The sequence below is a fragment of the Malurus melanocephalus genome, unplaced genomic scaffold, assembly GCF_030028575.1.
Source record: "Malurus melanocephalus ecotype Western Australia unplaced genomic scaffold, MMel_1.1 scaffold_799, whole genome shotgun sequence".
NCBI classification, from domain to species: domain Eukaryota; kingdom Metazoa; phylum Chordata; class Aves; order Passeriformes; family Maluridae; genus Malurus; species Malurus melanocephalus.
Genome location: NW_026624031.1, coordinates 1,037 through 15,205, shown reverse-complemented (window position 1 = coordinate 15,205; position 14,169 = coordinate 1,037). Strand labels below are relative to the sequence as shown.

General features: G+C 40.1%; 1 pseudogene; it reads left to right on the top strand.

Moving 5' to 3' along the window:
* LOC130584939 (uncharacterized) overlaps positions 1–12,649 on the top strand; it is a 39,696-nt pseudogene extending 27,047 nt beyond the window's left edge.
* The last annotated feature ends 1,520 nt before the right edge of the window (positions 12,650–14,169 follow it).

Below are 14,169 nucleotides of genomic sequence, written 5' to 3'. Positions count from 1 at the left end.
TCAAATTGTGACAGAGGAAAATTTCAATTTTTTCACTCTCTCTCCTTTTTCTACATACCCTCTTCCCTTTATGATTAAGTAATACTGCTGGACCCTGTGTTCAAAAGTGAATGAAACAGGGGTCATTTAAAGACCATAGAATATCAGGAGTTTTTCAGAAGCATTAGTAGACTATATCTTCAGCCAACTTTTTAAGGGCTTTGACAAGTGTGACTTGGCTCTTTTGAAAGGGCAGTAGTGCTGATTATCATTGTCATTGCYATTATCACTAGAAATGTGTGCTCACAGGTGCAAAAAATGTTGCATGACCACATTTAGGAACTCAGAATCGAGCAGAAGCAGACAACTTCTGAAAGTACCATATCCATTGAGTGCCTCAACTRCTACCTGCACTAGGATGTAGCACCWCAGACAAGTCATCCCTTTTTTGCCATTGTCATTGTCATGACATGAATTGTAGGTGAGGCAATAATTCTTTCTCCATATTAATTGGGGTTGCCTTGCTGTTAGAGTCATGCTGACCAAACAACCATGTTGTTCCAAGTATCCTTACAAGGAAAGCAGTAAATTCAAGGTTATCTTGCTTCCTGAATAAAATTGGAGTGGGTGTTGGTGCACAGATGCACAGCCACATGTAGTAGCTTCTTCAATCTCGACACCTGAATCTCTCTGATTTTTATAYATCAGATGAAATGTCACTGTGCTAGAGTTGGAGCTCTTTCTTAATGGAGCTGCTATGTAGGATAAATATATACTATGTATTTAGTGTATATTTGTCCTATGTATATTTATTATATATATTATATATAGATACATAGAATTACATATTATAATAAATATCTCAAATTGAATTCAGTGACTGAGGAGGATGTGACCTTAAAGGAGTGATTACTCTCAATGTAATTGGAGAACTAATTCAATTAAATTTAATCTAATTTTTCTTGGAAGAATCCCATGGGAACAGGCATTGCGAGGAAGGGGGTCCAAGAGAGTATGGTGATATCCAAGAATCATTTCCTTTAGGCTCAAGAATGCATCCTGATGCAAGAAATGCATCCTGATGAGCAAAAATATCAGGCAAAGGGGACAAGATGAATAAAGAACTCCTGCTATTACCCAGGCATAAGCAAAAAACACACAGGAGATGGAAGCAGGGTCAGGCCACTTGGAAAGAATATAGAGAGGCTGTCAGAGTGAGCAGAAATGAGACAATGAAGGCCAARTGGCCTCTGGAATTAAATTGAGCCAAGGATGTCAAGGACATCAACAAAAGCTTTTTCAAGTGCATCAATAACAAGAGGAAAACAAAGGATTACAATGAAGGGGGACCCTGGTAACAGAGGATGCAGGGAAGGCAGAGTTAAAGAATGCCTTCTCATTGTTCTTCATTGGTAATACCAGCCCTCGAGAATCTCTGGCCCAGAAGACCAGAGTAAAGGAATGTTGGAAGGAAGACTCCCTTGGTCCAGGAGAATTGGGTTAGAGAACACCTGGCCAAACATGACATCCACAAGTGCATGGGCCCTAATGGGATGCATTTACAAGAGCTGAAGATGTTGGTAGATACCATACTGAGGCTGCTCAAGATCATCTTTGAAAGGCTGTGGCAGTCACAAGAGGTTCCTAAGGAATGGAAGAAAGCAAATATCATCCTGGTCTTCAAAAAGGGCAATAAGGAGGACCCAGAGAGCTGCTGTCCAGTCAGTCTCGTCTCAGTCTCTGGAGAGAAGATCGAGTGCCTCGTTCTGGAGGCTCTCTCTATGCATGTAAAGAACGAGAAGGTGATCAGCAGTAGTCAGCCTGGATTCACAAAATGTAAACCATGTTTGATGAACATAGTTGCCTTCTACAATGAAATAACTCCCTGAGCAGATGAAAGGAGAGCTGTTACTATTGTCTACCTTAACTTCAGCAAGATTTTTGACACTGTCTCTCACAATATCCTGATAGACAAACTCAGGAAATGTGGATTTTAGTGGACCAGTGAGGTGGATTAAGAGCTGAGTAAAAGCAGATCCCAGGAGGYCACAATCTGTGGCACAGGGTCTAGCTGGAGGTTTGTCACTAGTGGTGTCCCATTACATTTTATTCTGGGTACAGTATTGCTTCACTTGACTTCAGTGAGTGTCAGTGACTTGGACAAAGGGACAGATGCCTCCTGGGAGASTTTGCTGATGACACAAAGCAGGGAGGAGTGGCCAATACCCCAGGGGRCTGTGCAGCCCTTCAGAAGGACCTCGACAGGCTGGAGAGAGGGCAGAGAAGAACTGTYTGAAGTTCAGCAAAGGCCAGTGCAGGGTCCTGCCCCGGGGGAAGAATAACCTGCACCGACACARGCTGSSSRCTGACCTGCTGKGAAGCAGCTCTGCAGAGAAGGAACGGGGGATCCTGGTGGACACCAAGCCGTCCATGAGCCAGCAGTGTGGCCTTGTGGYCAAGAAGGCCATTGGCATCCTGGRTGCATTAGGGAGAGCASTGCCAGYAGGTCAAGGGGGGAAACCTGACCCTCTGCTSAGCCCTGGTGAGGCCACATCTGGASAGTTGTGTCSAGTTCTGGGCTACTCAGCACATGGAACTCCTGCAGCAGGTCCAGCAGAGGRCAATGAAGWTGATTAAGGGACTGGAGTGCACCATTTACAAGGAAAGGCTGAGGGAACTTGGTCTGTTCAGCCTGGAGAAGAGACAACTGAGAGWTGCATTCATCAATGTGTATAAATATGTAAAAGAATGGTGCCAAGAGGATGCTTCCATGCTCTTCTTGGTGATCCCAAACAATAGGACAAGAGGCAACATGAGGAATAACTTCTGTACTGTTTGGGTGACTGAGCACTAGAACAGATTGTCCAGAGATGTTGTCACATCTTCCCTGCTGGAGATACTAAAGAATTGTCTGGACGCAATCCTGTGCCATGTGCTCTAGGATATTCCTGCTTGAGCAGGGACATTGACCAGATAACCAACTGTGGCCCCTTCCAGCCTGACCCATTCTTTCATTCTGYGATTCTCTAACATCCTAAAAGTTCATTGTCTGATCTAAAATGCCTATAGCTCTCCCCATAGTCTTTGGAGAATCTAGGGTGTCTCCTGAAAAGCATTGCTTGTATTTTAGCCACCAGTTTTAGCACCAGATGAGCGCAAGTGTTTGTTTTGCATGGGTTTTGGTAGCAGGTGGGCACAGAGATGGCTTCTGTGATAAGCTGCTAGAAGCTTCCACCATGTCCAGCAAAGCCAATCCCTGATGGCTCTGAAGATGGACATGCCACTGGCCAAGCCTGGGMCATTTAGAGATGTCAGTAACACCTCGGTGATAACTATTTAAGAAGAAAACCAAAACGAAGGAGATAGTTTTTCTCTAGCCAAAGAAGAGGAGGAGGTGAGAACATGTGAGGGGAACAACAYGGAGACACCATGGGCAATGAGTAAGGAGGGGAAGAGGTGCTCCAGGTGCCAGAGCCGAGATTCCTCTGCAYGCYGTCGTGAGGACCATAGTGAAAACGGGTTGTCCCCCTGCAGTCCATGGGATCTRTGGGGAATGCAGAGACCCACATACAGCCCGTGGARAAGGTGCCYAMRTCAGAGTGGKTGGAYGCCTGGAGGAGGCTGTGATCCAGTGGGAGATCTGGTGGAGAGAGAGGGCTCCTGYTTCCAGGCTGGAGCAGGGTGTCCTTGGAGGACTGCASTGCACRGACAAGTGACCCATGCTGCACCAGTTTTGGGAGGACTGTTTGCCYTTGGGAGGAACCCGCGTTGCAGCAGWTTTGGGACTACYGCTGCTCATGAGAGTGGAACCACGTTCGAGGAGTTCATGGAGAACTGTCTCCTGTGGGAGGGGCYCCATGGTGCAGCAGGGAAAGAAAGTCTTGGTGGCAAACTGATCAAAACTCCCCATGCCCTGTACTCTGAACTGTTGGTTGAAAGGAAGGAGGGGTTGGGGAAAGAAAAAGTATCTTTAAGGGCTTATTTTACTTTTCCTTATCCTCCTCTGACTCTGCTGGTAATAAATTCACTTTGTGCTCCAAAGCTGAGCCTGTTTTCCCTTGGAGTGTTTTCTCTCAGTACTTTGCTCAACTGGGGTGGTGTTGTTTGTTTGCCTTGTAAAGTTCTAGTRAAGAACTGTTATTCCTTTTCCCATACCTTTGCCTGGATGCCCTGTGATTTCAAAGTTATAATAATTTGGAGGGAGTGGGGGTCATATTCTCCATTTCAAGGGAGGTTCCCATCTTCCCTGGCAGACATTTGTCTTTCAAACCAAGACACTGTCACAGGTTTCTCTAGGTATTCCTTGAGAATATCTCTCTCGTATTCTCTTCCCTTGGTGGATGAATGCTCCAGACAGGCAAAACACAATTACTTTGTATATGATTGTGTCACATGATGTGACAGAATAATTTTCTTCAAAAACGTAGCTGATAATTACTATATACTTCACATTGTGAAGATGAACACAGGTAACTATCATAGTGCTGTTATATCAGACTAAGCTGCAAAGCTGGTCTTCTTTACAGAACTGTTTTTTTCCATGCACAATTTTCCAGTAGAATAGCCTGCAGGACTAATTTCCATGCGTGAATTGTACTCCGTGGAGATATATTTCTGTAAACCATGTTTTCCTTCCTTTTCAAGAAAAATCAATTTTTCTTCCAAGGCGAGATTAATAAGCTATACCTGTTATAATGAATCCCTTTTACTGTTTCCCTCAGGGGCCTGAACACCTTTTCGAATGGTGTAAATTAAAGTGAGCCCAGATATTTTCCTGCACTTTCCAACTCCTGCTGTTTTCTTGGTTTTCCCTTTGCTTTCTCCCATCCACTTGTTCAGTTTCTCTTACTCTTTTCCTCAGGTATCTTCCTGTTTTGCCACTGTGCCTGCATTTGTGGCTGTCTGAATATCAACAAGCAAAAACCCCCACAAAATAGAAGAATGCACTTTACCCAAGTGTAAATGCAGAATACATTTTTCCTCTATTCTTTTTAATTCTGCTTTAGGAGTGTAGACTCCCTTTAATGATTAAAGTATAGCATATACAGTTTTATATCGCTTTTGATTACCGTTCCACCTTGCTAACTTTTGGCTATGGATGTTTGATTGTGATGCTTCCAGAAGATTCTTTAAAATTTTTCTGCACAGAATGTCTTTTTTTGCTTTCAGATGTGCAATGTCCTGTGCCTGGGTTGGGGCAATCCCAAGGACAAGTACAAGCTGAAAGAATGAATACCAATAAGAGAATCTCTTTTGTGTTTCCTTTTGAAAAAAAAATTATCTAACAGTCAGATAGAAATTGAACTTTACAGAAAAAGGATTAGGCAAGAAAACCTTTAATGAAAACAATTTTCTGTTTTCTGTTAGAGGTTGTTTCTTGATTGCCACACAAAACCATAAACTTAATCTGACCCTATTGACCTAAGTGGACACATAGATCAAATGCCGTTTCTGAAATGGGAACTACTCTTCACCTTTATAGGGATGTCTCTGCAATGTAATATTAATTCAGTTATTAAGTAACAGCATTCCTCTTCCATATAGGTTATTTTGGGCTTTTGTACCCTAATTTCAAGAGCCTATTTAAGAAATGTTTATGGTTTGTCTGAGAAACCACTTAGTACTGGAAGCAGTTGTAGGAATCATGGCTGTAGGGCATCTCAGGAGCTTGCTTATTCCACACTGTTCCCAAGGAGGATCTCTAACCCTTTCCTTACAGACATCTGTCTGATCACTTCTTAGGGACCTACAGCGATAAAGTTCCCACATTCAGGAAGTCTATTCTGATGCTGAACTGTCCTTGCACTTAGAAGAACTTTTCTTATGCTTAAGAATGTTTTACTTTGCTCTAATTGGCACCCATTGCTTATTGTTTAAACTGCAATGCATGGGGAGAACAGTGCATGCCCCTCTCCACAGCCTGCCTGTTTCTGTCAGAGAAGGGAGAATATTGCGTGTTCTTTCTAAAAAACTATCAACTCAAATGATGATGTAGGAAATCTCTGGCTTTGCGTAATACACTGGCTTTTGAGCATATACTTACAATGCCCTCTACTGGGTTGGAATGTGAGATTTACCAGAGTGCTCATACCTGGTTCATAGCTTGTCATAAATAATATAAATATAAATATAAATATAAATATAAATATAAATATAAATATAAATATATAAAAATAAATATATACATATACATATACATATACATATACATATACATATACATATACATATACATACAATACAAGCACAAGCTACTGCAGACTTTTCTAAGAATAAACTTGGTCAATACTAAACAACAGAAGACATATTATTTCTCTTCTGAATTTTTCTATAATCTTGTATAAAGATACACCTGAAATTGTAAGTYCTTAATTTATCTTTGTTACCCTCAAAGAAATCTAAATMTGTGTTGAGAATCAGARCTACAAAGGAACTTCTTCCATTGTATCTTATTAAAAATGTGATTGATTGAGGCCAGTTTATGAAGCCATTTGTTATCATGGTGGGAAACAGCACTGAAGAAAATGTTAAGAATATTTTTGATGAAATGCATTGCCAGTAGCTAGGCCTTTATTTAGAGCAAAATGAAAATCATTCTGGGAGCAAGAAGAGAGTCATTCTGTTAAGAGGACTGGCATCTCCTCTTTTCATTTTACAGCAAAATAAAATAACATGCTCCAAGCTGACATCAGCTGATGTCTTGACCTGCAGAAATCTGGCTCCAGGCTGGAGCATATTTCTGCATTTGGACAAAGGCACTCCCACAGTAACGACAATTTTATTTCACACAGTGACCCAAATGGATTGGGACTTTTTGTTGTTGTTGTTCCTCTTTGGAACAATAATTAATTGATTAGCTTGCTGGAGGCCTGATGGAACACTAGTGACAGAATGCTCTCAATAAAGTAAGTGCAGCCTTTAGAAAAAGGTTTTTTTTTTCATAAACATCTTCTGAAATACATGCTAAACTGGTAGAGAAAACTTAATAGTAATTACATTTGGAAATGTGCATTAAGGCTTTTATATATATCTTCTGTGAACAAATTACTATTTCCTGTGCAGGAAAATGTCAGGATATTTAATTTACAGACATTTATGCTGGCTCTGTAAAAATAGTTTCATTTTACCACAAAGAAATGCAGTTCATCCCCTCTACTGTTTTTGATGAAAAGATAAATGTTTTATTGGCTAACTTAAATAATTAAAAAACCTCTCAAAGCCAAAATCCCTGGTCCTGTGTTTCTGTTTTGTTTTTTTTTTCTTGTGGTCCTGGAAGGCTGAGGGAAGGGAGGTTTTGCTGTAGGATCAATTCAGTTTCATGGCTCAGCAGAAGAAACATTTCCAATGCCTCCATCAACTGCACCCGTGCAAAGATGTCACAGGTATCTCTGGGGACATAATTCACACGGGGCAATCTTTATTGCTGGTGACAATGTGCAAAGTGGAAATAATCAAGCCTGTACCTTAGCTCCCAGGCTGAGTGTTCAGGGCTGACAGCTGTCGAGGACATCTTGAGAATACAGGCCTGTGCAGTAATTGAGTCGCAGCAATCTTCAACACATCAATGTTACAAAGCTGCTTTTCAAAATGCCACTGCATTCAAAATGATTCAAGAGCTGGAATTTCCTCTGGGATTTTCTTTGAGCAAGTTCCAGAGATGAACAGACCATGAATTTGATCTATGTTTTCAGATTCTGTATGTATTTTCTTTTCTATAATTCAGTTCATTATATTTTATGCAGTGTGTAGAAGACTCATACCTCAGAAAGATATGTTATCATAACACCACTCTTTCTCCCTGCAACATATTTCAGGATTAAGTGGAAAATTCCGTAATAAGAAAGGCAGGAAAATACTTTTGCAGACTATAAACAATTCTCAAACAGTGACACCGCTGACATTATTGATGTGTAGCCTGAAAATTTCAAAATAATTTACAAAGAGAATGAATTTGGTAATCTTACTTGCCTTCTGTTTCTTAAGCCTTTTGACTATACCCTTGAGTGAACCCTAATTGGATATTGAGCCAAGGAGGCAGGGATTTGAGGATATTTGCTCTCATATTGCAAAGAAAGTATGAGTCTGCCAAACTCCAACTTCTTCACATTTCCCAGATATTTGGACAGGCAAAAAGAAGATGAAGCTGAAGTGACCTTGACCTTGTTTGTGTTCTTGCTCTGGAAGCAGGGAGCTAGGCTGGGAGGTGTTATGGTTATGCCCAAAGGAGAGGGTGAAGTGCTGCATCCATCTACTGAGGGAAATGGGGCTGCCCTTTGCTTTTTTAGGAGCAATGTGATGGCATTGTGCATTCAGTTCAGCTTCCCTTTTCTTAGTCCTTCTAACTCACTTCCACTTCTTTCCCCTCACATGATTATGTGGATGTGAAGTTTGCCTAAATTCTATTCATGAACATCACTGACCTGAATATCCAGCTCACAACAAAGGGAGGCTTTTCTGTGTGACTGACTTTGTCTGGGTACAGCTCTGAGCAAGGCGCTTGTGGGGTCTGAAGGACTAAGAGCAGTTCCTGCAGCATCACACCTTTCCAGGCAACACCTTCTTCCAGCACCACACTTTTAGTATAAAAGTGGTTCGTGTGGGTTTTTTTGAGCCAACTATTACAGTGGCTGCTGGTTGAGTTAAAATTCTTTTCTGTCACTGAAGAAAAGAAAAAGTATTTATTTGAGAAATTTTAGGTTGTTATTGGGTATTATCAGCAAAGAGCTGAAAAACACAGCAGGAGCTTTTTGCCTCGCTGTGTCTGAGCAGAATGAAATTCATCTTAATGTTTCACTTACCTGCACTTCTAGGCATCAGCACAAGAAGGCACTAAAACACTACAGTTCTTCATCCATCAGTCTAGCAGGAGTGTCGGCTGCTTATGTTCCTCTAGACAGACACGCTGCACAAGTTCCCAGCAAACAATAAACCATTGTTTAAGCTATTATTTGGTGCATCATGYTTTTAGTTCTCATTTATATTTGTGCAAGTCTCTGTCTGTGTGCTTCTGTGTTTGGGATTGCAAGTTTTCTGTGTAGATCAATGAGAAAAAAACAGCTGCAGGCAGCTGGTCCTGGACCTCCTTCCCATGTCAAATAGACAAGTAGTTGGATAATCTGATCAAAAGGAAAAAAAAAAAAAATCTACTGCGATGAAAATTGAAGCAATGGTATGGAGCCTAGAAAAGAATACAACAGAGTGATTATTTCATTGTACACTATAAAGAAGTTTCAGAATAAAATACACAGAAAAAAGTGAGGCAATGAAGCAACGTATTTCAATCTGGCTTACATTCCTAGGATCATTTTGGATTTTTATTTACATAAATCGTACGAGAATATGGCCTTCAGATATTAATTTATCCAGCAAGCACATCTTTAGTCAAAGCTTATGTTGTTGCGCTCCCCATAAATCAAGAAGGGTCATAGCAAGATAAAGCAAAGCAATCTATCTGTGTGAGTTTGAGGGAATGAAACCAGTCACAGCATTTGATTTCATATTGCACTTGCTTTGCTGTGATGCATAAGGAGAGCAGAACAGCTGAGAAAGGGTGGTTCTGTATTGTTTTGATGGCCACAATTTCCAAGTGCTAACACTTCAAAGGGCAGCAGGTGCTAATGAGATTCCCATCAAAGCAACTTAATTTACATTGACAAGTTCGCAGAGAGTACCTCAGATATTTAGGTATGGGAGAAGCATGGGCTAATTTGCTCAGAAGGAAAGGAGATATGTCAATAGAAGTCTGACTCGGCCTTTCTACCAAGCTGGTGCTCAAGGCATGTGGGGATGAAATCAATCTCATCCCCTATCTAGTGCGCTCAGTCCAAGTGGCAAAAAAGTTTGAAGGAAATTTGCTCACAGAGCTCTGATTTTGGAGACAAGAAATTCCCAGAACATTTTGGAACTATTTCAGACTAATGTTCTTTCTGCATCATCACTTCAAGGAAAGGTGATGCACTACATGAGCTTGACAGGGAAAATTGTTCAAAGAGATGGGAGCTCTCAGTAGTACTAAGTCCAACATCTCTCCAGACAATGTGTAGCAGCACGAATTCTGCCAGAATAACTCATGCGGGTAGGGAACTCAACAAGTTGAAATCCATAGGTACCTTCAAACATAAACTATTCTACAAATTTGAGAATTTACGTTGAATTAGGAAATTAATTTTGTCCAGTCCTCCATGATCCTCAACAAATTATTTGATGCTTAGGTATGTGTTAGGTACTACAATTCGCATATTGGGGATTTTGAAAAAAAACTTCTCTCTGTAAATGGAATTATTATGTTTGTTTGTTTATTTATTTGTTTTCTAAAGTAACCCAGGAGCTGAAAAGATGACACAAAGTAGTCACAGCAAAACTGTAAATCAGAAGAATAGAATAATTATCAGCAGAGAAAAGCAAAAACTGCAGCTTTGTTAGGAAGAAAATTTGTGATCCTAGTAACTTGCATGTGTTGTACCTACCATACTTGACCCACATAAATTTATAAAAGCTGCTGCATCAGGGGACTTAATTCTGATGAGAATCTATAGTCTTGTACTGAACCATTAAATCTGATGGGAAAATTACTACTCAAATCAATAGGAATAGAAATGAGAGTTCTGTAATTAGAATGGGTAAATGTATTAATGGATCTATTAGAAAAAAAAAATAAAAGACTGAGTGCGTGAAATATATTTAAATTGACAAGGACACATTTTGGACTTGAAAACTTAAATGCCTGAGGAAGCCCCTGTTGGTGCTCAACAAATGCCAGCTTTTTTTTCAGTCAGCCCAGCAATGGAGCCATACCCACAACTTTCCCTCTGCAAAGTCTATAAAGATCAAAAGGCTCTTAACCAATATAAAACTATAAATTATAAATGCTATGAAGAAAAAAGACCACATTTAAATGTGTTCTACAGATCTTGACCAGATCTACAGGCAATAAAATAACTTTGGTTTTTTTTTTTGTTTGTTTGTTTAATTCCAGTTTAGTTACCCCACAGGGCTATGGAGAAAAATACCTACAAACCAGAACCTGTTTATGCTGTCCAGCTCTACATCTTCTCTGCAAAACTGAAAGTGTCACTTGGCTATGAATGGAGAGATAATAATCTTCACTTTTAAATAGATATTGCTGCACTGGATGACTGAGAAATAAAGCCTAGTAATTTACTGAGACTTCTGTCTTTAAGGGAAAAGACAAATTTAAATCCATAGCATATCTTTATTGTTTTTCTAGATGTCTGGTTTTGGTTTTTTATTCCTTTTACTTTTGATAAATATCATTGGTGTTTGTATTGTCTTTGAGTTCTATTTTCAAGTTCCTATTCTTGCCTTTCATCTGTGCAGCAAAAGGCAGCATTTAGGTTGTGTCTCAGCAGCAGACTTCTGTCAGAAAAAGGCTTATGATTTCATCAAATGACTACCAGGGAGTTTTCAAGCTCTTATTTTTAAAACCACAGCTGAGAAACAGAAAGAAAGAAGAAGATTAAATGAAAATATGAAATTACATCTATAGAAAAATTTGTTCTCAGCCTGAACTCAATGTGAATTGCCTTTCTGTAATAAGCGAATAAAATAATTTTGTAGAGCCTGGAGAGTGATAATCTAGAAACTTGAAACAAAACAGTCTGCCAAAACCAGGACCTGTCCAGACTAAAAGTGCTGAGAAGTATTTCAGTTTCAGAGATTAATCTTCAGAGACTTGATTGCTCTGCAAGATTGACAAGCAGCTAAAGAGAAGATACTATCTCTAAGTGTCTGCTGTGCTATAGTTTCTATAACATCCAAAAATGCACTGGATTCTTCACAGAGAAAAGATGAAATGATTCCTGTTGTAAGAAGCTTTGTCTCCTTAAATAGGGTAAACAGAGAGAATAATGGAGATTTGGGAATTTCATACCTCTTCACAAACTGATTTAACTATCAGATAAAACAGTATGAGGGTTTGGTGTGATCTTTCCCAAAATAGCTGAAAAGATGATACATAGTAAAGACATTACATACATAGTAAAGACATCCCAATAATTTCTGTGTGTAGTCCATAAACATCACTTCCGTTCTCTGGCTCCCACTGACATGAAATCCTTCAGCATTTTTTTATGGACTTTAGTAAAACCTTTCTCACTGYCTCYCACAGCATTYTCCTGAAGAAACTSACAGCCCATGACCTGTCCCAGTGCAYTGTTCAYGGGATAAAAATTTGGCTGGGTGGCTGGGCCCAGGGAGTGGTGAATGGAGCTGTACCCAGCTGGTGTCCAGTCATAGTGGTGTTCCCCAGGGCTCCGTGTTATAACCAGTCCTGATAAACAGCTTTATCAATGTTGGGATCTTTAGAACATCTTTATGGATGAGGAGATTGAGTGCACTCTCAGTCAGTTTGCAGATGACACTAAGTTGGGTGGGAATGTTGTKYTGCTGGAGAGTAGAAAGGCTCTGCAAAGGGATCTGGATGGTCTGGATCAATGGGCTGAGGCAAATTTTGTGAAATTCAACAAGACAAAGTACTGGGTCCTGCATTTGGACCACAAGAATAATAGACAATGCTCCAGACTTGGGGCAGGGGAGCTAGAAAACTGCCTAGTAGGAAAAAAGCCATCAGTGTGGCCAAACAGGCCAATGGCATCCTGGCTTGCATCAGAAGTAGTGTGGCCAGCATGACCCGAGCAGTGACCATCCCCCTGTACTCAGCACTCTGCCTTTACTCAGGACCTCAAATCCCATGTTCAGCTCTGGGCCACTCATTCCAGAAGGACATTGAGGGGCTGGAGCATGTCTGGAGAAGGGCAACAGAGTTGGTGAAGGGTCTGGAACACAAGTCTTGTGGTGAGCAGCTGAGGGAGCTGGGGTTGTTTATCCTGGAGAAAAGGAGACTAATGGGAGACCTTGTCATTCTCTACGACTGCCTGAAAGGAGGGTGCAGCCAGGCAGGGATCACTCTCTTCTTGCTAGTGACAAGCAATAGGACAAGAGAAAATGGCCACAGGTTGTAGCAGAGGAGGTTTAGATTGGACATTAGGAAAAGTTTCTTCATGGAAAGGGTTTTCAAGCACTGGGACAGGCTGTCCAGAGAATGGTGGAGTCCCCATCCCTGAAGGCATTTAAAGAGTGTGTCTGTCTGGCACTTACAGACATGACTTTGGCTGTGGACTTCTCAGTGCTGGGGCAATACCAAGACTCAATGATTTTAGAAGTTATTTCAACTTAAAAGTTTCTACAGTTCTGTGATTTTTTTAGTGTTTTTTGGGGGACAATATCTATTCTGGGAAGAGCTGAGCATTTAACTTTCTGATACAAGGAAATGAGAGAAAATGCCAAATGTAACTTTGGCCTAAATAAAGGCTTTTATTTTATTTTTTCTCTCAGTATAAAATAGTCCAAGTAGCTTATCTTTGTGTAGCAATGAGAGAAAATATATACATGGAGAAAAATAGAGATAAATATGATAAGAAGTTTGAGATAGATAAAATGATACCTATTTGTGTCTGGAATAGCAGATAATTTTCTGAATTATAGACTTAGAATATTATATATGTGAACAAAGCCTAAATGTCACTGACACATCAAAGAATTAGGTTTCAAAACCAATGTCTCATTTAGAAAAGGCTACTTTGGAGGTATACAGTGACTTAAAAAATGACCCTTCAGAGTATGTAGAAAAAAGATTCATATATCAAGCAAATGTTCATTTTTGGCAAATGTTTCTTTCACAGGGTTGGAGCTTCATTTTTTAAAAAGAAAAGCTCAGATTTTAAGAGGAAAGAAAAGAGCTGGATTACTTTAAAATTAACTATGTCTGTCTCAACTTTTAGAGCATGGAATGGGGTCTAGGTTACTTTTTAAACTCTGTAAAGTGTGAATAAGCCCACAAGCCATAAACAAAAAAGAAAAGCTGAAGGATGCTAAAAAGCACAGGTTTCTAAGTAGCAGCTTTGAGAATTTGCAACTTTGTGATTGCTCACAAAGCACAATTGAGGTTTAGGAACAGTTTAATGAGGTGTGGAAAATAATACAGAAACATCTTAGGGAAAATTATCCAAAGGGGAGTAACAAGCACAGAAACACAGAGAAAGTTGTTTTTGTGATATCCTCTTTTAAACCTGGATGTTTGAACATCTTGCTGGGAGTAAAGAAAGAAAACACCTCGAAGTTTCAGTGTGACCCTACCAGTCTTCAGTGGAGGTGTTCCAGTGCCGCTAGCTG